The following is a 27,870-nucleotide window of genomic DNA, read 5'->3' on the forward strand; positions in this document are numbered from 1 at the left end:
GGAGGCTGTTTGAGACCTGGTTGAAGAGCCATCGGGCTGCCTCTTCTGTGCGTTCTAGACAGTGCAGTGTGAAAACTCCTGCAGAAAGCAAGTCTGTCTGGAATATACTGTAGTATGATCATGGTTAGAAACCCAGTACTGGGCTCAGAGAGCATACCACAGTTGATGTGTTGTAAATGCATTTATATTTTTTCTTCGTAAACTAAATATTGTTGTTTTGTTACATATTGTTTTGTTGAATAATTTGAATGATGATGTTCAATCATCATATGATATTTATATATATATTGATATTATACATCTAACGAGATGATTGTTGTGGAAGAGAAATAATCGAATGTTTAATCTAAGGTGAAATATGAATAAGGATGCATTGTCAAAAGTAGTATGTTATTTAAATAAGTGTTCAAAAAATTACTGAAACACCATGTTTGCCTCATCTATATTTTACATTCATGCTGGCTGCCTGTGTGACCAGTAATACCTACAAACTGCTCCTGATCAAGTCATGTTAATTTCATAATAGTGGCACACTCTGGCCCATGCTATGTGTTTTGAATCAGCTGTTCAAAGACACCGTTTACAAAAGAAATTACTGATTTGCCATGTGAGAGATAAGTGTCATTCCAGGAATAAGGAATAGTTGTCTCTCACTCTGTGGGCCAGTATTTGTTTAGTCATTTCATAATCCTTCCTCCCTGAGATCAAGCAGCAGAAATTATGTGCCAATGTAAGTAAACTAAAACGAGTAGTCTCAAATATCACTGTTTCTAAAAAAGGGTGTTTTTCTGGGCTGCGTTAAAAAAAGGGCAAACATTTAGAGTATACCCACTTCTCCAGGGACCACTACACCACTGCACCCACCTATAACTTATGTTCCAAAATTTGGATCTCCAAAGCATCCTTTTGCATCTTTTGAATTGTTACAATTGCATGGAGGTTGGTGAGGGCATCTGGTTCAAGTAGGGCGATGACGCCATCAGTAACTGGAAGAAGATGATTAGACAGTGCAATTATTACTTGAGCCAGAATATTGCCCCATCTAATTTGCAACGCGCTGGGTTGCGTGTACATATTTAATTATTTTGAATAGCCAACCTCTTATACTGTAAAGGCACTTCTATCCTGGGGGGTGGGGGGGATCAGAGGAGCTCCCCCCAGGGATGCCCTCAGCCACAGGACGCATACTCTGTTGGCTGAGGGCCATCCCCTCAGCCTCTGTGAGGGCTGCAGGTGGTGGACCCCCTCCAGTCTGCCGGGCCTCTGCATTTTTTTGATTTGCTAACATGGAGGAAAATGTTACCCTAATATTCAGTAAGCGCTATTTTGAAGACACATATATATTTATAATGCATTTTGCCTAGGTGTAGCCTTCTAATATATCTAAAATTTCCTATTAAATATTGGCAGTGTTGGGATGGCTGGGAAATGTAGGCCTACTACTTACATTTACTGCTTAAATATAGTATACAAATATATAATACATGTTGAACATAGCTGTTAAATTAGGTAGAGCAGGCAAAAGAGCACAATTGATTTGATTTCAATTGAACATTAGTTTACCTGTTTAAACTATATTTTTGTACTTCATTTGCTGCCAAGTCCTCGTGGGGCAACTCGGGTTGCGTAAATTGACACACACACACACACACACACACACACACACACACACACACACACACACAAACACACACACACACACACACACACACACACACACAATTTACATATTGAATAAGTGGAAGATATTAAACTTTCCTCTTATTTTATTTTATTTTCCTAATTTATTTGACTCACGCATTGACTTGTTCAGCTATTTCCTGCCAAGCTCTCTCGCGCGCTCTCGCTGCCGCAGCGGTATTGCTTTTTTTTGTTAAAATGGGTAACTGCTCGGCATACACGTTCATTAGAATTTCCAATTCCGTGGGGGAAAAGTAAGTGGATCTACGCTTTTGGTCCATGTTTGATCATGTTATCAGAGATCCATTGATGATGGCTCTTCATAGTCAACAGGCACGCCCCCAACCCAGAGTGAACATACTCAGAGTTGATTAACCCAACGCTGATCACCAGAGGGGTGTTCCACGAACGGAGGTTTAACAAACACTGAGTTAACGCTGAACTCTAGGTTGATTGACCCTGTGCCGACCAACCCAGAGTTTTCGGTTCCACAGCAGCGGTTATGCATTAGTTCAATCAACTCGGGGTTGGTTAACACAGGGTTGTGCGCGTCCACGCCAAACTTAAAAAGACGTGATGTATGGATCATGGAAACCCTGATCGATATGGCGAAACGGGCCGCTTATTTCAATGAAATGGAACTCCAGGTTCTCCTGGAGAGCTATGACGAGGAGAAGGACATTATCACAAGAAAAGGGAACGCTAAAACCTCTGGAACCCGGAGAACCAAAGCCTGGCAGCGGATCGCTGACCGCGTAAATGCGTTAGTTACACGCCAAAAGCATGATCCTTAATATTTGAGCCATGAATATATAAATATCCCAGTTAAGCATTCTTAAAGATCCTACCACATAACCCCTTTCTTCTAAAACAATATGTACTCCGATTGCTTCCAAGCGGTCAGAGGATCAAGTATCAAAATGAAGTAGGCTATAAAAAACATACAAACTGGTAAGCTTTTCCCACCATCGTATTGGTATAAATTTAAATAAGCCATTTTTTTAAGCCAATCGTGAAAAGGCCGACAGTCGGCAGACTGGATCTGGCCCTCAAATTGTCTTGACCCCGGTGGAGGAGCTGTGGCATGGAGGGGGTACCTGGAGGTACCTACCACCTCAGAGAGTCATGGGCCATACCCGACATACGAAGCTGTGCACCATGGGTGATCGGGCCTTTTCTGCTGCTGCCCCTAGACTATGGAACGCCCTCCCTGACCACCTGAGGGCTCAACAGACTACAGCTCTTTTTAAAGTAACACATGCAAACCGTGTGCTTTCCACAGCGCATACTATTCCAAATGTTTCTTTTTTTGGTAACTGGGTAGAAAACCTAAAAGTGACAATTCATCGACTTCACAGATCAAGATGGATCAGTGCTTGTAATGAAGCCGCCGGCTACGATCGAACATTCTCCAGTGGATGCAAGTCCGTTGGGACTATTTTATACTTTATGTTGTAAATGCCTCTCGGCATAGTACTCAGACAATATTGCTCTTTGTATGATAGGAGGCCGATACAAATCTTGGATGGGTCATCTGAAACGACTGTGATGTGCTCAGCATCTCCAGCATTATAGCCATTATAGCCTATAGATAAAACTACCATTTGAAAAAAACGGAGGGCTACGCAAATAGTCTGGAGTGAACTGAAGCCAGGTCCTCGATTGGTAGTGTTGGCTATGTAAGGCTATTTAAATATATTAAAGATTTGCGCGAGAATCTATATCTCTCCACTCCAGCAAAAAGTCATCCAATATGCCAAGATGTCGAGCCGTGGTCTTATCAATCGCTCCCGGTGGATTGCACGTATAATTTGCGCTCTGATATCAGCAGTTCTTTCATCAAAAGGGCATGCCATTGTGAACACATGAAATCTGCGGTGAACGCCGGTGGAAATACCCAAAACCGGGTTATGTTTCAAACTTAACCTGCGCAAAACCTGGTCCGACCAGGTTTGATTCAGAGCATATGTTGCTATAGCAACTAACATACCGTGATCCTTTTGGAACGGAAAACCTAGGGTTACAGCAAACCCTGGGTTAACTTACCCGGTTATGTGATAAAACCGGCTTTGTGGAACACCCCACTGTTCTGAAACCGAAAACCCAGAGTTGCTTTTCAACCCTGAACTCTGAGTCAACCAACTCAGAGCGCAGGATTAAACTCAGAGTATGTTAAACCAGCTCAAGGTCAAGGTAACTGAGTGAAGCTCGTGCATGAGGATATAAAAAGCCCTCATCAATGGAACACAGATAACATGATTCACCATGGCAAGGCAAGGCAAGGCAACTTTATTTATATAGCACTTTTCATACACAAGGCAGACTCAAAGTGCTTCACATATAAACATTGTCATACAATAAAATAAAATAATAGATAAGTAAAAGAAAAACATATGCAAAGAAATGGGTAAACTAGAAAAAGGATTAAAATAGAAAATAGAGGCAAAGTTAAAAAGCTTTTTAGAAAGTGCAATGTATTTAAGATTTTAGCAGAAGGCTATAGCAAACATAAAAGTCTTCAGTCTTGTTTTAAAGGTGCTCAGAGTTGGGGCAAGTCTTAAATCCTCTGGGAGTTTATTCCAGCTATTTGTTGCATAGTAACTAAATCCTGCTTTCCCATGTTTTGTGTTTACTCTGGGGATAATTAACAGATTGGTCTCAGAGGATCTTAGTGGTCTAGAAGGCTGATGTAGTGGAAGCATATCAGTTAAATATTTTGGGCCTAAACCATGTAGGGATTTATAGGTTAGCAACATGATTTTAAAATCAATTCTCTGACCTACAGGAAGCCAATGTAACGATTTCAGAATTGGTGTAATATGATCAAATTTTTTGGTCTTTGTTAGAACTCTAACAGCAGCATTCTGAACAAGCTGAAGCTTCCTCAGAGTTTGTTTTGGGAGACCTGTGAGGAGACCATTGCAGTAATCAAGCTTACTAGTGATAAAGGCATGTACAAGTTTTTGTAAGTCTTCGGTGGACATGAGCCCTCTAAGTCTTGCTACATTTTTAAGGTGATAATATGCCGATTTTGTAACTGATTTGATGTGACTGTCAAAATGTAAATCTGAATCCATGATGACCCCTAGATTTCTGGCTTTGATTGAGGTTTTCAGGGACAGAGAGTGAAGGTGTTAGGTTACTTTAAGCCTTTCCGTTTTAGAACCAAATACAATTATCTCTGTTTTGTCCTCATTTAGTTGAAGGAAATTTCGGCACATCCATTCCTTCACTTGCTCAATGCACTGGCACAGCAGATCTATGGGCCGATAGTCATTTGGTGATAGCGATACATAGATTTGCGTGTCATCAGCATAGCAATGATGGTCAATATTGTTATTTCGCATGATTTGCCCTAGTGGGAGCATGTAGATGTTGAATAAAGAGGGTCCTAAGATCAAACCTTGTGGGACTCCACATGTCACGTTGGTTGATTCTGATACAAAGTCGCCAATGGAAACAAAGTAGTTCCTATTTTGTAGGTAGGACCTGAACCAATTTAAGACAGTGCCTGAAAGCCCCAACCAGTTTTCTAACCTTTCCAGAAGTAATGTATGGTCTACAGTGTCGAATGCAGCACTGAGGTCAAGTAGCATTAGTATTGAGGTTTTGCCAGAGTCTGTGTTAAGACGGATGTCGTTTACAACTTTAATAAGGGCGGTCTCAGTGCTGTGCAGGGGTCGAAATCCTGATTCGAGAAGAGGTATTCCGTCTGGTTTAAAATATCCTGTAGTATTGTGAAAGGGTTCGTATAAAGGCTAGGGGGTGGGGGGTGGGGGGAGTTCAGGAAGAGATGTGGGAGATATACTTATATGCGGGGGAACACTATAGAGGTGGGGAGTGGATGATGTGAAAGTACAGTCCTCAACGTAGCCTGGACTAGAAAATACAAATCACATGGTTTGGTTGTTTTTTGCGCTTTTGCTACCAGAAGATCCCACACTGTCCGTTACATTCTTCTGAGTTTTGGGTGTGATGTCTTGATTTTTTTTGTTTTTTTTTTGTGTTATTATGCAGACGTTTTGTTTTTTGTTACCATCACACCCAGTGCAGCTACTGGGCTTTTTTTTGCAACAAGTACTAACAAGCCTCGATCCTCCTACTCCTCCCCAGCGGAGTTGCAAATCGTAATGACTGCATATGCAGAAAGCGAGCATATATTTTTACTAAAAAAGCAATACTATGGCAGCAGCCAAAAGCGGGAGCTCGCGTGGAAAAAAATAGCTGTCAGAGTATTTGAGAAAAAGAAAATGTTTTCTCTTGAATATTCCACTTATTCAACAATTATATTCCATATGTGTGTTTGTGTGTTTGCAACACAACAGGCCCAAACGGACTTGGCTGCAACTAAAAATGAAATATAAAAATGTAGTTCAAACAGATAAGGTATAATTTAAGTACAAGCAATTGTGATGTTGTTTAGCCTGCCCTCATTAAACAGCATTTAGTAGCTGCATTCAACATGTGATAGATATATTTAAGTAATTAGGGAAATCTGCTAAACAAAGATTTGTGTTTTCTGGTTATCTTAAAATTTGACCTCCATTATAGCCAACAGAAAAAGGCAGAGTCAGTTAGAAATGATTGAAGCATATCATGTCTCTAACAGCTCTTCCATCTCGTGCATCAGCAGGGGGGTCAGGATTATTATCTGGATCATAGGGGGAAAGAGTAGGACATTGTTCTCCTCTAATAGTGGCAATGTTGTGGAGAACCAAACATGCCACTATAATGTCACAAGCCCTTTCCGGGGTGACCCTGAGCCTACGAAGGCACTGGAACCGGGCCTTGAGTATGCCGATGGTCATCTCCACTCTGGCTCGTGTCCTGCAGTGAGCCAAGTTGTAGTGTTGCTGTGGGCCAGGCTCAGGGTCAGGGTAAGGGGTCAGCAGATAGCGCTGGCAGGGGTACCCTCTGTCTCCGAGTAGGTAACCATCAAACTCTCCTGTGATAATACAAGATACACTTTATTGTTTCAGTTGTAATAGGAGGAAACAAAATATTGATCATAGGATATAACTATATACTGGATATATAAACTATATATATAAACTCACCACGGGCAAATCTGGCACTCAGTGTAGACTCACGAAACATTCGTGAGTCATACACAGACCCAGGCCACTTCGCTTCCACATTATTTATCATGTGGGCTGCGTCACATATGATCTTCACAGTGGAGAACAGTAATTAGCTGTATAGTGAAGCATATTTCATTTGGAATGTTAAAGGCTACTATTTAGGCCTACCTGTACATTAATGCTGTGGACAGATTTCCTATTCACATAATCTCCTTCATTTATTGAAGGAGCTATGATAGGAATGTGAGTGCCATCTATGCAGCCAATCACACCTGGAAACCCTAAAATATATCAAATTGACTGATTAGTGCTTCAAGTCTCAAAGCTTTATGACATAAATGAATTACTGCTTAGACTGATACCTGCAATTCTGTGGAACTCTTCTTTGAGAAGTCTGGTGGGTCTGTGACTTGGGAACACTACAAACGTGCATAGTAGCCGTTTCAGTGCAAGCAACATTTCGGACAGCCCGACAGACAGTTGCCTTGGACACATGCTCTGCATCACCGACGTTATACAAAAAACTGCCGTTGGCAAAAAAACGAAGTGCAATACAAAGAATTTGCTCGGGACTGAGCGTGTCCACGATGTGTCATGTGAGCGATGTGAGGGCTGAGAATATTGTTTATATAAATTATTGATGATGCAGAGAAACGGAAACGCTCAAACAGGTAGCTACTCATCAGGGAATGATAAAACATCCAAGTATCTGCGCCTCGACATCAACTGGCTCTTCAATAAAAGGACATGCCATGTCTGCCACTGCCTTCAGTCTGCAGGCTTCAACTTAAGAGCAGGAGAAACTCGGGGTTAGTTGAAGAAAACCTGCCAGCGAGCAGGTTAGGTTCATGGAGTATGTTGCCAGGGTAACTGACTCAGAGTAAAGCTGAACTGGCTTTGTGAAACTGAAAAACCAGAGTTTCCCTCATCTCAGGGTTAACTAACTAAGAGTTTTCACTAAACCTGCTTTCTGAAACGGGCCCCTGATTGGATGAGGCTATCCTATGTGAAATGAACTAGAATGCTAAAATCAATACATATCAAAATAATTTCACACAAAAAAAAAAGACGAAAAACGCAAAAGGCATATCCATATTTGACTTTCAAATGTTTTTTGGCTTCCAGACTGACTATCTGTCTATCTGACCCCGGATCTGCCGACACCAGAACATTACATTGCAGCAGCCAGGGATTATTGAAGCATATATGTAGCAAAATTCAAATGGCAATGCAATGTGCAATTAAATTATGCAATTGACAGTTCATTATGCAATTTGATAATGTAGTTTGTAAATACGTTATTCAAAGTGTATTTTAATATGCAGAGGGACAATGCAATCCTCAATTAAATTTGCAAAAGTTATAACAATGAAAATAGAATAACATTTCGTCAAATTCTTTGAGTTCCTTTATTCAAATTGAAAAGCTAAAGCGTCCCCGTGATTGCAATCCACTCATTTCAATCCGCAAAACGAACGCTTTGCAAATGATTTGGCAAAACGTTTCCAAAACGTAATCCAAAACGTTTTCCAAAAAGTCAATATGCAAAATGGCAAACGTATCAGCCAATCAGTGTCTGGGCGTGAACTACGTCACTTCCTATTGCCTCCAAAGGTATCTCCACGGTGGGTCTCTCGACCCTATGTTTCACACCCAGTGCCTGTAGCACTTGGGAAATCTTTGTGTTTACCACACTGGCCTCAAAACGTACCAGTGAGGATAAGTCGTCTATCCTATCTCCCAGAACACGCACTCTATCTACTGCATCTGTGTCTTCAACACGATTGTTCTCCACATCATCGGCCAAACTTCGGAGCGTATATCAATAATTAAATTCAATTACATTTTATTTGTATTGCCCTTAATCACCATTACAGTCTCAAAGGGCTTAACAGGCCAAATATTTGTGCCACCCCCCTTTACCCATGCCCCCACACGGGCAAGAAAAAACTCCCTTGAATCAGCAAGGAAGAAATCTTGAGAAGAAACGCAGTGTAGGGGATCCCTTCTTCCAGGGATGGTCAGGAGTGCAATGGGTGCCACAATTGACACACAGGTAAATACATGCACATCATATTAAAATGGTGATGGGGTTCTGGCCGGTTATCCATGAGGAGAGTCCAGGCATCCAGTCCAGTACCCGCAACACGCTAGAACAGACAGAATAGTGAATTAGAACGGAAAAGTACATAGTGGGAATGTAATAAGAAAAGCACAAGCAAACAGAGTGGTCTTCACTTCGCATCTGTCGTTTTCACACTCCAAATGCAAGATTATAGAGGTGCGTTTTGAGCTTTCCTTTGAATAGCTCCACAGAGTCAGCTTCCCTGATCACTGATGGCAGCCTATTCCATAGGAAGGGGGCTCGATAGGCAAACGCTCTCTGTCCAGCCGATTTATTTTTAACCTTCGGCAATGAAAGAAGGCCGGCTCCCGAAGACCGGAGGGACCGAGGACTATAAGGCCTACAATTTTTTTTGGTTTGGTTCCGGTTTCCGACCGACCCTGTCAATTTATGTGGGACCCAAAATATTTTATGAGCTATATAAAAAAAAAAAAAGATTTTTTTTTTTTTTTTAATGCAAACTATAATTACGTTTTGGTACAGCACCTCTTCATTCTGTACAAGGATGAGTGAATTTTCTCGTTTTTAAATGAAAACAACCTACCTAACAACCTGCCGTGTTCTCGGCAGCCAGTCAGTTTCGTTCTCAGTGGGTGCTGGTCTCCGCCAGGGCTGCGCCTTGTCACCAATCCTGTTTGTGATATACATGGACAGGATATCGAGGCGTAGTCGTGGTGGGGAGGGGTTGCAGTTCGGTGGTCTGAGGATCTCGTCACTGCTTTCTGGAACCGTCACCTTATCGTGGTGGAGAGGTTTGCGTGTCCCTGTGAACCTGAGAGCTGTGTTGTCTGGAGCCTTGTGCTCCTGGTAGGGTCTCTCATGGCAGAGTGGTCTCAGGTGAGGGGCCAGACTAAGAATGGTTCAAAAAACTCCAATGAAGAACAAAAAAAGAGGAGACGTGACCCGGCCCGGAGGAAGCCCGGGGCCCCCGTCTGGAGCTAGGCCCAGACGGAGGGCTCGATGGCGAGCGCCTGGTGGCCGGGTTTGCCACGGAGCCCGGTCGGGCACAGCCCGAACAAACTACGTGGCACCCCCCCTCTCTTCATCCCATGGGCCCACCACCTGTGGGAAGACCCGTTGGGGTCGGGTGCGCAGCCACATGGGTGGCAGCGAAGGTCAGGGGTCTCGACGGACCAGACCCGGGCGGCAGAAGCTGGCTCTGGGGACGTGGAACGTCACCTCGCTGTGGGGAAAGGAACCGGAGCTTGTGAGGGAGGTGGAGCGCTATCAGTTAGATCTGGTGGGGCTTACCTCCACGCACAGTCTCAGCTCTGGTACCGTACTCCTGGATAAGGGTTGGACTCTATTCTTCTCCGGAGTTGCCGAGGGCGTGAGGCGCCGGGCGGGTGTGGGGATACTCATAAATCCCCGGCTGAGCGCCGCGGTGTTGGAGTTTACCCCGGTAGACGAGAGGGTCGCCTCCCTGCGCCTAAGGGTTGTAGGGGGGAAAACTCTGACTGTTGTTTGTGCGTATGCACCAAACAGCAGCTCAGAGTACTCGGCCTTCTTGGAGACCCTGAATGGAGTCCTGTATGGGGCTCCAGTAGGGGACTCCGTAGTTCTGCTGGGAGACTTCAACGCCCACGTGGGCAACGATGGAGACACCTGGAGAGGCGTGGTGGGGAGGAACGGCCTCCCTGATCTAAACCCGAGCGGTCGTTTGTTATTGGACTTCTGTGCTAGTCATGGATTATCCATAACAAACACCATGTTCGAACATAAGGGTGCTCATAAGTGTACCTGGTACCAGAGTACCCTAGGCCGAAGATCGATGATCGATTTTGTGATCGTGTCATCTGATCTGAGGCCGCATGTTTTGGACACTCGGGTAAAGAGAGGGGCGGAACTGTCAAACGACCACCATCTGGTTGTGAGTTGGATCAGGGAATGGGGGAAATTTCCGGATAGACCTGGTAAGCCCAAACGAGTAGTGCGGGTGAACTGGGAACGTCTGGAGGAGGCCCCCGTCCTAGGTATCTTCAACTCACGCCTCCGGCGGAGCTTTTCTGGCATTCCTGTGGAGGTTGGGGGCATTGAGCCGGAGTGGGCGGTGTTTAAAGCCTCCATTGCTGAAGCTGCGGTGGCTAGCTGTGGCCTCAGGGTCTTAGGCTCCTCAAGGGGCGGTAACCCTCGGACACCGTGGTGGACACCGGTGGTCAGGGAAGCCGTCCGACTGAAGAAGGAGGCCTTCCGGGATATGATATCCTGGAGGACTCCTGACTCGGTTGCAGGGTACCGACAGGCTCGAAGGGCTGCAGCGGCTGCCGTGTCGGAGGCTAAGCAGCGGGTGTGGGAGAAGTTCGGAGAGGCCATGGAGAAGGACTTTCGGTCGGCACCAAAGTGTTTCTGGAAGACTATCCGGCACCTCAGGAGGGGGAAACGGGGAACCATCCAAGCTGTGTACAGTAAGGATGGGACTCTGTTGACCTCAACTGAGGAGGTCGTCGGACGTTGGAAGGAACACTTTGAGGAACTCCTGAATCCGAATAACACGCCCTCTATGTTGGAGGCAGAGCTCGAGGTTGATGGTGTTTCGTCGTCAATTTCCCTGGTGGAGGTCACTGAGGTAGTCAAACATCTCCGCAGTGGCAAAGCCCCAGGGATTGATGAGATCCAGCCAGAAATGCTAAAGGCTCTGGGTGTTGAGGGGCTGTCATGGTTGACACGCCTATTCAACATCGCGTGGGAGTCGGGTACAGTGCCAAAGGAGTGGCAAACCGGGGTGGTGGTTCCCCTGTTCAAAAAGGGGGACCAGAGAGTGTGTGCCAATTACCGGGGTATCACACTTCTCAGCCTCCCTGGTAAAGTCTACTCCAAGGTGCTGGAAAGGAGGGTTCGGCCGATCGTCGAACCTCAGATTGAAGAGGAACAATGCGGTTTTCGCCCCGGACGTGGAACTACGGACCAGCTCTTCACTCTCGCAAGGATCCTGGAGGGGGCCTGGGAGTATGCCCATCCGGTCTACATGTGTTTTGTGGATCTGGAGAAGGCGTATGACCGGGTCCCCCGGGAGAAACTGTGGGAGGTGCTGCGGGAGTATGGGGTAAGGGGGTCTATCCTCAGGGCCATCCAATCTTTGTACTCCCAAAGCGAGAGCTGTGTTCGTGTTCTCGGCAGCCAGTCAGTTTCGTTCTCAGTGGGTGCTGGTCTCCGCCAGGGCTGCGCCTTGTCACCAATCCTGTTTGTGATATACATGGACAGGATATCGAGGCGTAGTCGTGGTGGGGAGGGGTTGCAGTTCGGTGGTCTGAGGATCTCGTCACTGCTTTTTGCAGATGATGTGGTCCTCATTGGATCATCGGCCTGTGACCTTCAGCACTCACTGGATCGGCTGGCGGCCGAGTGTGAAGCGGCTGGGATGAGGATCAGCACCGCTAAATCTGAGGCCATGACTCTTAGCAGGAAACCGGTGGATTGCTTACTCCGGGTAGGAAATGAGTCCTTAGCCCAAGTGAAGGAGTTCAAGTACCTCGGGGTCTTGTTCGCGAGTGAGGGTACTATGGAGCGTGAGATTGGCCGGAGAATCGGAGCAGCGGGGGCGGTATTGCGTTCGCTTTACCGCACCGTTGTAACGAAAAGAGAGCTGAGCCGCAAGGCAAAGCTCTCGATCTACCGGTCGATCTTCGTTCCTATCCTCACCTATGGTCATGAGGGCTGGGTGATGACCGAAAGGACGAGATCGCGGGTACAAGCGGCCGAGATGAGTTATCTCAGAAGGGTGGCTGGCGTCTCCCTTAGGGATAGGGTGAGAAGCTCAGCCATCCGTGAGGAACCCGGATTAGAGCCGCTGCTCCTTTACTTAGAAAGGAGTCAGCTGAGGTGGTTCGGGCATCTGGTAAGGATGCCCACTGGGCGCCTTCCTTGGGAGGTGTTTCAGGCACGTCCAGTGGGGAGGAGACCTCGGGGAAGACCCAGGACTAGGTGGAGAGATTATATCTCAACACTGGCCTGGGAACGCCTCGGGATCCCCCCGTCAGAGCTGGTCAATGTGGCCCGGGAAAGGGAAGTCTGGGGCCCCCTGCTTGAGCTGCTCCCCCCGCGACCCGACCCCGGATAAGCGGATGACGATGAGGATGATGAGGAGGACAACCTACCTATCATTCGCTGCCGCTGGAAAAAATAAAATAAAAAAATATAATAAATTCCCTACCTACCCATGACCTCAACTGACAACCAACAGGAACCAAATTCTTTTTTTTTTAGGCCTAATTACAAGCTGCGAGTTAGCTAGCTCTGTGTGTATTTTGCATACCGTGTTCCCTTTGACACAGCCTCCACTACAAGCATGATCAGTCTGACATTAGAAGAGCATGTTTCGTGATTCACGAATATGAGCCAAAACAAAATTGCCCTGAAGTAAATGTCCATATCGTCATGAAAGCTTCATGGCTAGTGTTTGGATCAGTGATCGTCATCATCAAGCGGCTTTCACAACAGTGTGTTTGCGTTTTGTGTTAGTGCTAGACTGCTACGGTTCTCTTTCACATATATTTGACCGTGACCGTGTCGCCAGGGCTGTAGTGGAGGCTAAACGCAAGTAAACGCAGTTACCCACCTCTGAAATTTGAGAAACAGAGTTTATCCACTTCTCACTTCAGAGTTTAGCTACCTCCCAACACAGTAAATGCACTACCCTTGGTTGCGAATCACTGATCATAGTTACACCTCTTATGTCACCACTACACCCTTGCATTTCTTTTTTATATACTTGTATATACTATACAGACCCGTCGCCAGACCTGAGTCTGAAGGGGGGCATATGAAATGCATAGGGGGGCACAATTATTACTAGCCTACAGTATGTATATTTCCTCTATTCGCGCAGCACATAATCATCACGTTAATCATAACCAACAGCAATATGACCCGGTAGCCTATAGCCTGCCCTACAACATCACATCATTCCTCGTCATTTAAAGCAATACATTACATAGAAGCAATGCTATGAATATATATCCATAAAACACTGGACTATACAACATATTAGGTGTAAAAGCAGTTAACAGAGGGATATGCATTGCCATCACACGCACACACACACACACACACACACACACACACACACACACACACACACACACACACACACACACACACACACACACACACACACACACACACACACACACACCAACACACACACACACAGATGTAAACTTGTGAGTCAGGTCCTTTTCAAAAGCAAGCTCAATCAGCTGGGCCTTGCGTCTGTGCAACATACTGCGCCGATGCTCTGAGAAGACGTTTTTCAGCTTGGAAAATGACTTTTCACACATAGCACAGTTGAATGTGCTAAGGATGTTTGCTATTGTCCATTTTCCATCTTCGGGGTGTCATTCCTTTTCTTAACCAGGAACTCACAAGCCACAGTATATTCAGATTCAGCCACATCAGTTCCAGCTAATAGCAGGAGAGGTGTTACGGTTACCTTTGATGGGTCCAGGAAATTATCTGACTGATTATTAGACTGTTGGTGGGCTTTTCAACCACTTACGAATATCCATGATGATGAACTAGAAATGAAAGTAAGCTAGCGAAAACTCATCCAGCTTCACTTCAAAATGCGCGGTAACTGTTAGCGGCTAAATGGACGTAGTTACGTAGGCCTACGTAGCCTAGATCGGCAGATTTAATAGTCCGCCAAAGACGTTGACGTCGCTTAGCAACCAAAGACGCTGGGGTTGACAAGTTACCAGACTTCTTGTGGAGCGGTACCAAAGACGCCATTAGAGGCAAAAAATCCTTTGTTTACCTTGACAGCGGTCAATTATACTTAAGTTGTGAAGGGCCCATGCAAGTGAACGGAGCGTTAATAATATAAATAATAATATAAAATAAAAACGTTTTTTTTTTTTGAGACGTGCCTCAAGTGGGGGGGCACAATCATTGTGGGGGGCGGGCCCGGCCCCCTATGGCCCGCCCATAGCGACGGGCCTGATACTATACTTTATACTAATATACTTTTTTATATTTGTTTTCGCAAGATGTTGACAGACGCCTCACAGCAGGAGACCGTGGCCAGTGTAGACACTGTGGAGAGTGCCGATACTGGGGATCAGCCCTTGCCCTCCTCCACTTCTGACGCTGGGACACAATGTTATTTGAAGCCCCCCCGATGGTCTCACGGTAAATCTTTGGTATTTTAAGGGGTAGATATTATGTCTAAAACATTGCAAGCAGGACATTTCCATACACATTGATGAAATGAATACATAGCCTACACCAAAACATAGCCGCTTAGATTTGCCATGATTGTCATATGTTTGGGTATGTTTACTGCCTCTGCCACAGCTGTGCAGGTTAACCTGAAGCCCAAGATGGTTAGCGTGGGCACACAGACTTCATTCAGCCCACAAACCTCCACTCCCCTCGCTAGTCCTGAACAGACAGTTGACGATGATGATGATAATGCCACTGTCATCAGTGACTTTTCGTGGGTGCCCGAAGAGCCGATGGATGAGGAGGAGTTGTTTGATGAGGAGCCACGTTACACGTGTGACCCCCACCACAAGTGAGATAATCTAAAACAAACATAGACCATATTGAATGCTCAATGCTTTGTTAGTTTGAATAACACCGCCCCCCTCCCCCTCATTTTCTGTTGTTGTGGTTGCATTGACTAATTCATTGTTTGCCAAGAGGAGCTGATGGGCCTTTTTGCCATCTGTCCGGCCTGTTGTGAGAGGTCGGATAGTAGCATTGTGCAGCAGGAAGGAACTTTTGTTAAGATCAAGCAGGTACAGTTTTGTTTATGCAGTTTTTGTTTACGCGGCCATCTGATTAGAAAATCTGAATATCTAATTACAATCTGATAGCTCTGACTGTCTTGCCAGTTAATTTACAATGTATGTACCAGGCTGGCTTAAGTCTGCTGGTTTGTGATGCCATCATATTTGAGTGTTATACTGTATTGGTCATGTGTGTTTGATTGAAAATACGAAACCTTTGACCAGTAATGTAAAGTACTTACTCTATATTGAATCCTGATATACTGTTGATTACTGTTTTCTTTTCTTTTCCACAGGAACATGCCAACCTGCAACCTCCTGTTAAGTGGGGCCATTAATTTTATTCAAATTATCGAGTAATTCATTAATCGATAGTTGTTTCATCTTATCGATCAATGATCGATTAATTGATAAGCGGCAATTCTTCTGAGAAGCTGAATTTCCTTCTGAATGTGACACATGTAGGTGGTAATTCAACAAAGTTGTTTAGTTGTACTTTAAAATACTTCCACATATTGTGCATTTGGCGTCTTTGTCGTCATTAACCAACTTAAAGTCGCTCCATACTGCACTCCGTTTTGCCCTCTTCATCGTGTCAGTAGCTGTGTTCGGAATCGTTCCCTATCATGGATGTAGTGCACTAAATAGGGTGCACGGCATTTTGTAGGGTGTTCGAATTCTCAGTGGTCCACTATATAGGTTACTATATAGTGGACTTAAAATAGGGTACATACGATGTTCCCTACATGTTACCTCCGTATACCACAATGCAATGTGGTTGTATCTTTCCAGGGGAGAAGAAGCTGAATAACCGCGAAAACAAATACATTTAATGATGGAGTCTCCGGCTTGTGTTTAGAAATGTCAACAATTTATTTGGGATTTAACATAGAATATTTAACATTCAAAATTAATTAAAAAAAACTTGAACAAAGAAATGTAACATTCAACATCAATAGCCTACAACTTACAGCCCGGTTTGTTTAGATGATGTCGGCGCATCACGTCACACAAATACCAGGCGCATTTACTGACGCAAATGACGTTTAGAAATATTCAGCGTAGTGTCCGAATTCTCGTTCCCTATTCCCTATATAGTGCACTATATCATGTACACTATATAGGGAATAGGGAACGAGTTTTCGCGGTTATTCAGCTTCTTCTTCTCCCCTGGAAAAATACAACCGCATTGCATTGTGGTATACGGAGGTAACATGTAGGGAACATCGTATGTACCCTATTTTAAGTCCACAATATAGTAACCTATATAGTGGACCACTGAGAATTCGAACACCCTACAAAATGCCGTGCACCCTATTTAGTGCACTACATCCATGATAGGGAACGATTTCGAACACAGCTCTACCGCTTTTCGTTTGTCTTGTCCTGCTTCTTCGCTTGTGTTCCCGCGTGTGCGTCAAGTACGTCTGGCGTCAAGCGCGCCCTCACGTGGACGGTTGGGGAATTACGGGTTAAAAATGCGATTAATTGCAAGTAATTTATTTTAATCGAGTAATCTCTTATCGACAATTAATCGATAATCGATGAATTGTTTGCATCCCTACATGTGACCTTTGTGATGAAATTATTTTTTCATTCCCTTGCAATCTCATAACATTCTGTTTACTGTTTGCTATAATTCATATGCAGGACAATTTCATGTGTGTTTCCATTTAAAAAAGGAATTCTGTCTGTCTATCTATCGTCTATTTGTACGTTTTCCGTCTGTGTGTCTGTCTGCCTCCCTGCCTACCTGTCTTGGTCTTTGCAGGCTCATTGGCATGCAGTCAAGTTGGAGAACATAATGATGAGGGCTGCCTTACTGAAAGATGTTCGACAGCTGTCTCCACAGCACCAGACCTTCTCCCTTGAGGCTTACCACTCCCTCATCTTGCACTTTGCGCCCAAGCACACAGGGTTTTCATACCTTGGGATGTATAGCAGGTCAGTGCTATCCAATGGAATAACACTGCCAATTATTATGCCTTTTATAGTAATAATAGTACCTATTAACATGCCTATTGTAGTATTTTGTCATACATACACCAAGTTTCAAAGGTTTTCTCAAATGTGTTATTTTGTAGGCTTCTCTTAGCGGCGCTGCATTATAATCACAATGCCAATCGCGAGACAGCACGGAGAAGTGACGGGACGGAGAAGCACTGCGTGCGGTATCCGCGCTTCAGAAAAGGTGCCCATGTGGTGCATCCCATCAAAGAGGCAGCCTCATACGGTAAGCAGTGTCATGCAGTTCTATCATATTTTGAGATGGCGCACGAGACATCGGTGATCAGTGACAATGATCTTTATAAAGTCATATTATTATTATAATTAATATTATTATTATTATGTCTGCAGGTTATGCAACATCATTAATGAAGGCCCTTCGGGAGAGCTACGCCAGTTCACCCGCGGTTCTTCGAGAGGTTAGCGCCAATTCGTCCTCCGATGCACCCGCCCCCATCGCCAAATCCTTCGAACAGATTCCTAAGGAGGAGGCCGTGGACAAGTCCAATGATTTAGTTGTTATTATTTGCATGAAATTTCTTTGTATGTAATTCAAAATAATTTGGCAATCATTTTACCTGTGCCTTGTCAACCTCTGTGTGCGGTGTTGTCTGGGCTCACTGTGTGTCTGCTTGATGTGCTTTTGCATGTATCACTGCATGTATGAATCATTTGCATGAAATAGTATGTGTGTGTGTGTGTGTGTGGTGTGTGTGTGTGTGTGTGAGTGTGAGAGAAAGAGAACCATCAACTGACCCTCGGGTATGACCACACTATTGCAGAATTAATTAGAATTAGAATTAAACATTGCGGGTCTAGCCCTTCATCAGTGTTCCTTGTATGTTTTGTGCCTAACCATTTTTTTATATAGATTTAATTCCAACCTGTTTCTTTGTTCAGTAACCATTACAAGCAATGCCAATAAACTTTTTTTTTATCCAAAATTCATGTGTTCTGTGTACTTTATAACATTTTAAGGGCAATTGAATGATCACAACAGAATAGGCATAACAATTATTTTTATTCATTTTCATCCAAACAAGGCCATTGAAAGCCCTGATAGGTCTGGTCACCATTCTGGAATTGCTGAATTGAGACATTTCTAACTTTAAATACATGTTTTAAGTGCTTTATGTACCCATTAATCGAAACTTCCGGTTAACCTGCACCATGGGCTTTAAAGCCAAACTGGTTATCTGTTGATGCTATATAATCTGCAAGCCTATCCATAAGGATCCCTTCTAGTACCTTGGACAGTATACTTGCAAGTGCAATAGGCCTATAGTTATCAATACTAGTTAATTGACCAGTCTTATTTTTAACTACAGGTATCAACAAGACAGATAACATGGATCCTGGGAGTATGCCATGCTTCATTAACCCAGAAAAGCATAGAGCAAGTAACACTGAAATACTTTGGCTAGAGTATTTCAGATGTTCTGCTGTTATTTTATCCTGCCCACAGGCTTTGTTTATTTTAAGTTTCTCAATAGCATAAGATACTTCATCTGGCCAGATGACTACACCATCACTGTGAGGTATTTCCCCTTTGTTAAACACATCACTCTTCACGCAGTTAAAATTTTTCTCATAGTGTCTCCTCCATAGCTCTGCAATGTTTTCAGGTTCAGTAATGCCATCAATGCTAGAAGGCAGTGGCATCTTGCTGTTGTTTACCACCTTCACCTCCTTCCAGAACTCATGTACATCATTAATTTGTAACTTTTTCGCCGTAGAGTTCGCCCTCATAGTCTGCTTATTTCTTTTTATAAAACGCACAGCATATTTAAGTCTAGCATTAGTCCGTACCTTGTGCTCACAGACTGGGCCATGCCTCGGTTTGCCTGCTAAAACCCATCTTCTAAAAGCATCTTTTGCCTCCATATGAACTTCATGAACATAGTCATTCCACCCTGGTCTCACAATATGTTGTTTCACCCCCTTTCTTCTCAGTGGTTCACTTCCAACAACTAGACAGTTCACAATTTTATCATACATTGCACCCAGGTCATTATTATGACTTACATTCTTACAGTTGATATTCCCACACATAATTGCATCAACAGGTAACTCAATATTTCTTAAGTACACATCAGTCAGTAACTTGTAATATTGCAGGTCAACATCTGTGAGCCTAGCCCAGTCCAGCGTCTCACTTGGTTTATGGCTGTCATTAGACAAGCTAAGGTAGTCCCTTGATGTTAATGAACATAGAGACCGGAATATGATCTCCAGTGGCCATACCATATAAGATCTCAGCCTCCTCTATACAAGCATGTGCATCAAATGTAGACATACAGTGGTCCAACCAGGATGTAGTATGCCAAGCTTCACTCACATGTGTATAACTATCAGCTGGCAATAGTTCCTTACTGGACAGAATCACCTTGTTATCTTTGCAGAATTGTGTCAGGTGTTGACCAAACAATGAGTTAGTATCTGATATATCAGCATTCAGATCCCCCAAGACAAATATGGATGTATACTCACTTTCCCTTATATAAGACCCAATAAGAGCAAGCTTATTCAAGTACTCATCTTCATTTTTGTGACATTCATATGGAGTGTATACATTTAAGATTATAAAAACATTCTTATCCTGCACCACCTTGATTCCTATGCACCAATCCACATCTAACCTGATCACAGTGACCAATGAGTCAAGTTTCTTATGCCAGAATATAGCCACACCACCTGGGATCCTGCCACGCAGAATTCTGGTGTTAAGGTCTGTCGTAGATTCCCCTGCTCCATGGAAATCATTATGCACAGTGTTCAGTTTATCCAGATCTTGAATAGATAAAAAAGTCTCTTGCAAACAAACCACATCCGCATGCTCAAAGAGTTTGTCAATAACAATGCGTTGGGCTCTCGCTCCAGTGCCCTGTCCAAGTCACAGACCACGGGAGTTATAAGACACAACTCTCATAGCAGTTCATCATTGTTTATCATGCACAGGAAGCCCTAGGCTCAGGCGCACTCATCCCTGTGCCATGTGGTGCTATAACACCTGCCCCTACCGCAGCCCTAAGCTTGCGATTCTTATAGAAGGGCCTTACATAGGTCCCTTCTGGTCACAGCTGCGGTGCATACATCACACCTACTTCCTTGCACTCAGCTGTAACTTTGAAAGAGCTATACCGAGTATACTGAGTGTCAATCTTCTGACAAGTCACATCTCTGGAGAGTTGTTCTTTTAGATAACTAGCCAGAGTCTCTGACTCTAGGTCAGGAGCAAGCTTTGTCGCGAACACACTCACCAGCTTAGATGTCACTGCATGCATGTTCCCCACAGCAGCGGTTCCAACTATGCCGTAGGTCTTCTTCTCTCTGGGAGGGTTCATACTAGTCTTGCTCTGTACTGCAGCAGTAGATCGTTTTCCAGGACGTTGCTTGTGCTTGCCATGTTTTAGTACATGGCTCCATGCAGGGTACATCGTCGCGGCACTCCCCCCGCCCGCTGTCTCCTCAGCGACGGCCAACGGAGAGGGCCCGGGCGCAGGCTTCCTGTGACTTGGTCCGTGGAGCTGGGCCCCCTCACAGGTCATGATAGTGGCTGCAATCCCCTTGCTGGAACTGGGTTGCTCAATCACACTCAGGCGTTGGTTAATGTCTGTGGTTATTCCACAAAGGTTCTCACATGCAGTCGACTGCTCACTCACAGCATTTTTCATGGAGGCTATCTCTACACTTAGGCGTTCAATCTCACTAACCAGGCAAGAGACATCAAGGCTATTAAAAGTCACTGGTGGTAAATCATCCAAGTGATAGGACACAAAGCGAGGAACATCCTCGCCAACCTCATTCAGTAGTTTCAGACAACTCTTAACATTGTTGGCATCTTTCTGTAGTCCTTTGTAAGCTACACAGCGCTGCCCCGTGCCAGGACACAGTTCAAACAGGGCCTTCTTGGAGCTTTCAATACACTCTGATCCAAAGTGATTTACAGCCATCAGGATAATGTCATCCTGAGGCACAGTCTTCAGTTTGACAGCAAGGAAACTTAACAGTTCATCTTCCACGATAGTTTTGCCATCAATAGTGGTGTAGATCTCAGGTTTAATCCTTTGTTTGATAAGACGCCACGCGGCTGTGTCAACATCGGCGGCCATCTTAGATCTTAGATAGATAATTATTTTTTTTCGTTGATACACTTTAGACATGAATCAAGGCCGCAAACATTTAAAAACGGTTCCTTTTTATAGGCAGGAGAAACCTACGCCGAGCACTGCTGTGTCCCTCACTGTACAGCGTCAGCCAAATCCAAAGGGGTATTACGTTTCCATGGCTTTCCGAGCCAAACTGACGTGAGGAGTCAATGGATTGTAAACATACGCCGGGATAAATAGGTCATCACCACTCACTCTAAGGTCTGTAGCAGACACTTTAGTTCTGACAAGATGATTGAGCCAACTACTCTTCAGGGTCGAAGGAGACTTACAAAAGGTGCCGTAGCGACCCTTTTTGAGTGGAACCAGTATACAGTCGAAACCCCAAGGCGCGGCGTGTGGGAGAGAGTGGATCGGTTCGTCGAAACTGCCCCTCCGGAAGATGAAGTTGATCTCCTATTCAACGATCAAGACTACTGCTCTGTCCCTGAACCGGCTGCCATGGATATGTCCGAATCCGCTGCTGAAAGCCTCTCAACTGAAGTACAGGAGCTGAGAAAGGAGCTACAGGAGTTACGTCTCCAGCGAGAGTTTGGACTGCAGCGGTTTGCTGGCTCCGACGCTGACATCCGAATTTACACGAGGGAAGTCACTTGTTCACAGTCACATTTTTTTGTATTAGTCTGTTATTAGCCTAGTCCCTACGTGACGGGGATATGTGTCAGTCAATTATAGTTAATTTATAGTACTGTACCAAATTATTTCTTAATAGGTCTATGTGAATGATTAATAGCACACAAGTAGTGGCATGTTGAGAGATGGAATATTTGGAGTTGGGGATGTCCATGTCTTATCAGAATTTATACATATATATATATGAATGTGAGCGCACCAATAGTACAAAAACAAGCAACATTTATAATACAGATTTGTTTAAAGACTTACAAAGACGTGTTTCCAGTTCAAGTCTACAAAAGTTTATTTTCAAATGGTTGAAAAAAGTCATGTTATTATTCTATGAGATGAAAATAGGAGCACTGAAGCGCCAGAGCCAGAATGTGACCATCTGCAACTCCACCAATGCTGGTCCTAGAACAAAATACTATTAATAAACAATTGTAAAAATGTATGAATTGAGCAGGTAACACCCTACTTATCTACATGCAAGTACACGGCAAACCACCAAACCGCGCCTCCCAAAGGTACGGCCCGGACAGGAACACCACTTTAAAACGAAAGAGCACAGAGACCATATTAGGGCATTGGATATCCAGACACATCAGGTTGTCTTACAGGAAGTTGGGGCAGTTATTGAACTGCACCCAAAGAGGAAACTAAACAAACCTGTCTGCTGAGTGCCAGGGATTAGCTACGACGCCATCCGGTAGTGCAACCGTTGTGTAGTGGCACAAGTCACAATACAGGTAAAAGGGAGGTGACTGAGGCTGAAACAGATTTATGGGAGAAATACAGGTCACCCTGCTATATATATATATATATATATATATATATATATATATATGCGATAAAATCTTAATCTTAGTAGTTACTGTTGACGTTATTTTGGTAACAAGGTATACTTTTGATGTACACTTCTAATTTACATTTTTTATGTGATGTCTTTTGTGAATAGATTTGCCAGCTACAACCATCTGATAGCTTTTGGGTCTTTGATTGAGCCTTGTCTCTACAAGATGGTCCGTGTTTCCAGAGCCAAATCAGCTGCCCAGAAAAAAGAAGTGGTCGCACCTGCACGTGCATCAACAGTACTTTATAAGTAGTTACAGATGTAATTATACGTGATGCCATTGCATTTGTATTTGTTGTTTTTGAGCTATACTTTTTTCCTTTCCTCTCAGAGACAGCTGCTCCAGCCCATAGATTAACTCTTTTCTTTTCATCACTAGGGTGATGAATCACAAAGCTTGATCTAAGAGAAAAGGGTAAATCATTAGAAATATAACCTCAGCATCATGGGTGTAAGTACTTCAACTGTGCTAGAAAAAGCCTACCATCCTGAATGCTTACTGTTATATTCTCTCCCTCTTAAAATAAAGATGTGTTTTTTTTAAAGCGGACTCCAAGAATCACTATTATTCCAATGTACCTGTACATCTGCTGTGCAAACGACAATAAATATCTTGAATATTGAAAAGTTGTAGCCTTGTACTCATTACCTTGACTATATTAAATTGTGTGTGAAAAACAGGGAGACATGAAAAACATTCAAGTTGGTGGCCCTTGAGGACTACACTTAGCTATTGCTTAACCGAACAAACACCACTGAACAGGGATGAACACAGCTTCCTGCCTAGACTCAAACTGCCTCGCTCTTCCCCATCGACCTGTAGCACAAGGCTCTCACGCTGACCTGCACTGTCAGCTTGTCTTTATTGGACACTGAATGAAATAACACATACAAATTAATTAAGCTTCAATTGTACTGGGTTACTCGCATCATCACATTTATAACATGTTACTACATGGAAAGAAACATTAGGTAGCTAAGTAATGTTACTTTTATACACGCAAACCCGTGGCTATACTTAAACTATTATTAGTCAACAAAACAGGCAAACATCAAGGCTTATATAAAACACTGGTTAAGAAATCTTGTTGGCGTTTGCTGTTTCTGCATCGTAATACACTTTCGACAGTGACAGTTAACTGACAGATTAGACTTTGACAGTAGCTAGCGTCTGTTAGACGTAGTTTTCTTACCTTCGTAGCTGTGACTGTAGGTCGCAGCATACAGCCTAAACCCCTTCTCCAATTTGCTTGTCGGAGCTTTTGTTTCCCTACATAAATAATGTACATCAGTGATATTTATTGTCGGCAGCTCTTGTAATAGAACGTTGCCATCTTGGAACCGGAAGCTGTGAAGCTGTATTAAGGCGAATCAGGAAGTGCTTGTGCAAGTAGCCTATTGTTTCCACTAAATGGGCAAAACATCATTAACCTCTATACAAACCACACAACACTACTCGTCCGTGCAGTACTTGAAAAAACAAATACTCACTCAATCACTTCTGGGTCAGATCAGGCTTTTGGTGCTTTCCCTTTCCGTTAGGATTTTGTCTTTGTAAATTTGTTTCAGAGTTTGTAAACGTTTTTTGAATTTTGTGAATTTGTTTTCTAAAATGTACATTTGTTTGAGTATTTGTAAAAGTGCATCCGGTTTTGTAATATTGTTTTGCACTTACCAGCCCATATATATTAACTAGATGCCTCGTCCGCGCTGCTGGCCAATGGAGTCGAACGTCACCACTGGCGGCCATCTTACCACAGTAAGCTGCTCACCCATAACATTATGTTGGTAGTGATTCATGTACTTTTTAAACAACCATAACTTGCTCAATTTTCAACCGATTTACAAACGGTTTGGTTTATTACAAACTTTACTAACGTGGTTATGATATTGTACCTATTTTAGAACATTATTATATTTTTCATTATTCTATCAAAAGTATGCAGTGTCATAACTACATCTCTGACGATTATAACTAACCAAACTATTTGAAAATCGGTTGAAAATTGAGCAAGTTATGGTTGTTTAAAAAGTACATGAATCACTACCAACATAATGTTATGGGTGAGCAGCTTACTGTGGTAAGATGGCCGCCAGTGGTGACGTTCTAGACGCCGCCGTAGGGCATCTAGTTAATATATATATCTATGTACCAGCCACCGTACATATGTGCCGTGGGCTCTACCGGAAAGGGGCGGGACTTCGCCCAAGTTTTCCCGCTTCTTCTCAGTTTGGGGCCGAATCAACTGAACAATAGAATCTCGGATCTCCATTTTAGTGCCATTCAAGTGAATGTGGTAAGGCATATTATGCTCTGAAATGTATTATATTTGAAACTTGTTTGGTTATTATATTATTTAATGGCTAACATAACTAAGCACAAGTGGACGTAAGTGATTTATGGTCAGAATCCCTCCCATCATCGTGTTGACTAGTCAGCGCCAATTCACTAACCAACGTTAAGTAACTCTTATTAACTTAGCAAAGGGATGTTAGCCGTCGACATTTTCCCCAGATGTTCTAATTATGTTTCATTGTTAGACGATTGATCTGGACTCAAGCTGTAGGCCTACCAGTCAGATGAGTAACTCAGTGGAGGAGGTGAGACACCATGTCAATACTTTAAACATCTGTTCATGCAACATTGGTGAGTTAATCACCATTAAATACGATCAGATGAGACCAATGTGTTCATGAAAGGGACCCTCCATGGAGAGAATGGCAATTTAGGAGAACGATATTACTTTATTTATGCAAAATGTGTGGGATTTACAACAGTTAATTGGCTGCTCTATAGCAACTGTTGACTTTGATATATTCAGTATTACCTAGAATGTGTTACGGTTGTAGTTAAGGTTGTTTATCTACAAAGTGGTAAGGTTAGATGAACAGTATTGGACATTATGTTGTCTGTTTGTGGTGAAGGAGGACTTTGCGGATATCAGGGCCTACTTTTCCACAACAAAATGGAACCGCCTCTGTATGGCGGAGAAAAAAAGATTCCTGCAGATCAAGGAAAACCATTTGGTTATGTCGTCTCTTGGTAAACCACTCGTACTTAAATACTATTTTACTGAGTACATTGCTATGCATGCAGACACAGATGGTGCTGCTGTACACATCACTGCTTCTTTCGTTTGTGTGTGCGCGTGTGTGTGTGTGTGTGTGTGTGTGTGTCTGTGTCTGTGTGTGTTTGTATGTTTGTATCTCTATGTGTGTGTGTGTGTGTGTGTGTGTGTGTGTGTGTGTGTGTGTGTGTGTGTGTGTGTGTGTGTGTGTGTGTGTGTGTGTGTGTGTGTGTGTGTGTGTGTGTGTCTGTGTTTCTGTGTGTGTCTGTTTCTTTCTGTGTGTGTGTTTTTGCGTATGTTTGTGTGCGTGTGTGTTTGTATGTTTGTATGTTTGTCTGTGTGTGTGTGTGTGTGTGTGTGTGTGTGTGTGTGTGTGTGTGTGTGTGTGTGTGTGTGTGTGTGTGTGTGTGTGTGTGTGTGTGTGTGTGTGTGTGTGTGTGTGTGTGTGTTGTCAGGCCTGTCCTCTGTGGCTCCAGCCTTCATGAGGAGAGAGAAGCCCGGCCAGGTGAGAGTCTGCTCACCTGAAGAGACGGACTCTGAGGAGGAGCAGCTCTGGACCTCTGGATTGACCGGTACAAAGACATTTACAAGACATTTCTGGAAGGGGTAATGTGCAGTGAACATTATCCCTTTCAAAGCCCTGAAGATACATTAGCCCGCTTATACTGCTAATCATTTGACCAAAGATATAGCAACAAAAAGGGGTTTTATTGATTTAAAGGGACTTTATTGCATCTGAAAAAAGATAAAAAACAATAAAACAGCACACATCACCTTCAGCAGCCTTACCATGTCCTGTCCTCTATGGTACGAGACCTGCTTCATGTCCGTGTGACAGCAGACTCATGGATTAAGGGTATTAATGACACCAGCACGATGTATAACCTTAGACGTATTGTTGCTAGGAGGTAAGGTGTGTCCTACCCACATTAATAAAACAGGGAGTACTCCTAACTAGAGGTTCTGTCTGTCAGAGTCTCTCAGGGCGGGGCTGGAGTGACCAGGAGGTCTCTGGAGGGCCCACTCCTTCTCATCCAGAGATCGACCCCCCCGGAGGAGGAGTAGAGAGGGGCTCTGCAGTCCAGGAGGACGTCTCATTGGGTTAGCTCTGATCCCACCACTGCTTCCCTGCAATAACACCTTGTTGTGCACGTATAGTCTGTAACTGTGTGTGTGTGTGTGTGTGTGTGTGTGTGTGTGTGTGTGTGTGTGTGTGTGTGTGTGTGTGTGTGTGTGTGTGTGTGTGTGTGTGTGTGTGTGTGTGTGTGTGTGTGTGTGTGTGTGTGTGAGAGAATCAGTTCTCCATGAACATATGAAGGGCTCAAGTGTTTATTCAAGAGAGACGAACCTGAGAAATGTTCTCAGAGTTAACTACCAAGAACCGGAAGTACCTAAGGATGACGACTACTTCTGTAAGAGCTCTCACACACTCACTCACTCACTCACTCACTCACTCACTCACTCACTCACTCACTCACTCACTCAAACCAATTTTTAATCTTCCTGTTTCTGTCTATTTAATATAGATTTGTAGCTGAAGCTCT

The 27,870-nt window shown here is 43.8% G+C and overlaps 2 long non-coding RNA genes and 1 pseudogene across 3 annotated transcripts; 1 reads left to right on the forward strand and 2 right to left on the reverse strand.

Annotated features, from left to right (window-relative positions):
* Positions 1 to 863: 863 nt before the first annotated feature.
* Positions 864 to 1,196, reverse strand: LOC130381860 (uncharacterized). The gene is made up of 2 exons (XR_008895492.1): positions 1,099 to 1,196; positions 864 to 986 (listed from the first exon to the last, which is right to left on the reverse strand). It is a non-coding gene; the product is annotated as an uncharacterized LOC130381860 (long non-coding RNA).
* A 5,458-nt stretch (positions 1,197 to 6,654) lies between these two features.
* On the reverse strand, positions 6,655 to 7,890 carry LOC130381854 (putative nuclease HARBI1; annotated as a pseudogene).
* Positions 7,891 to 25,429: 17,539 nt separating this feature from the next.
* Positions 25,430 to 27,415, forward strand: LOC130381859 (uncharacterized). Of its 2 annotated transcripts, XR_008895491.1 has the most exons (5): positions 25,430 to 25,555; positions 25,800 to 25,859; positions 26,184 to 26,301; positions 26,782 to 26,898; positions 27,301 to 27,415. It is a non-coding gene; the product is annotated as an uncharacterized LOC130381859 (long non-coding RNA). The 2 variants fall into 2 exon arrangements; XR_008895490.1 differs by lacking the exon at positions 25,430 to 25,555 and having other exon boundaries at positions 25,718 to 25,859.
* The last annotated feature ends 455 nt before the right edge of the window (positions 27,416 to 27,870 follow it).

This window comes from Gadus chalcogrammus, chromosome 4 (assembly GCF_026213295.1).
Source record: "Gadus chalcogrammus isolate NIFS_2021 chromosome 4, NIFS_Gcha_1.0, whole genome shotgun sequence".
Classification (NCBI taxonomy): domain Eukaryota; kingdom Metazoa; phylum Chordata; class Actinopteri; order Gadiformes; family Gadidae; genus Gadus; species Gadus chalcogrammus.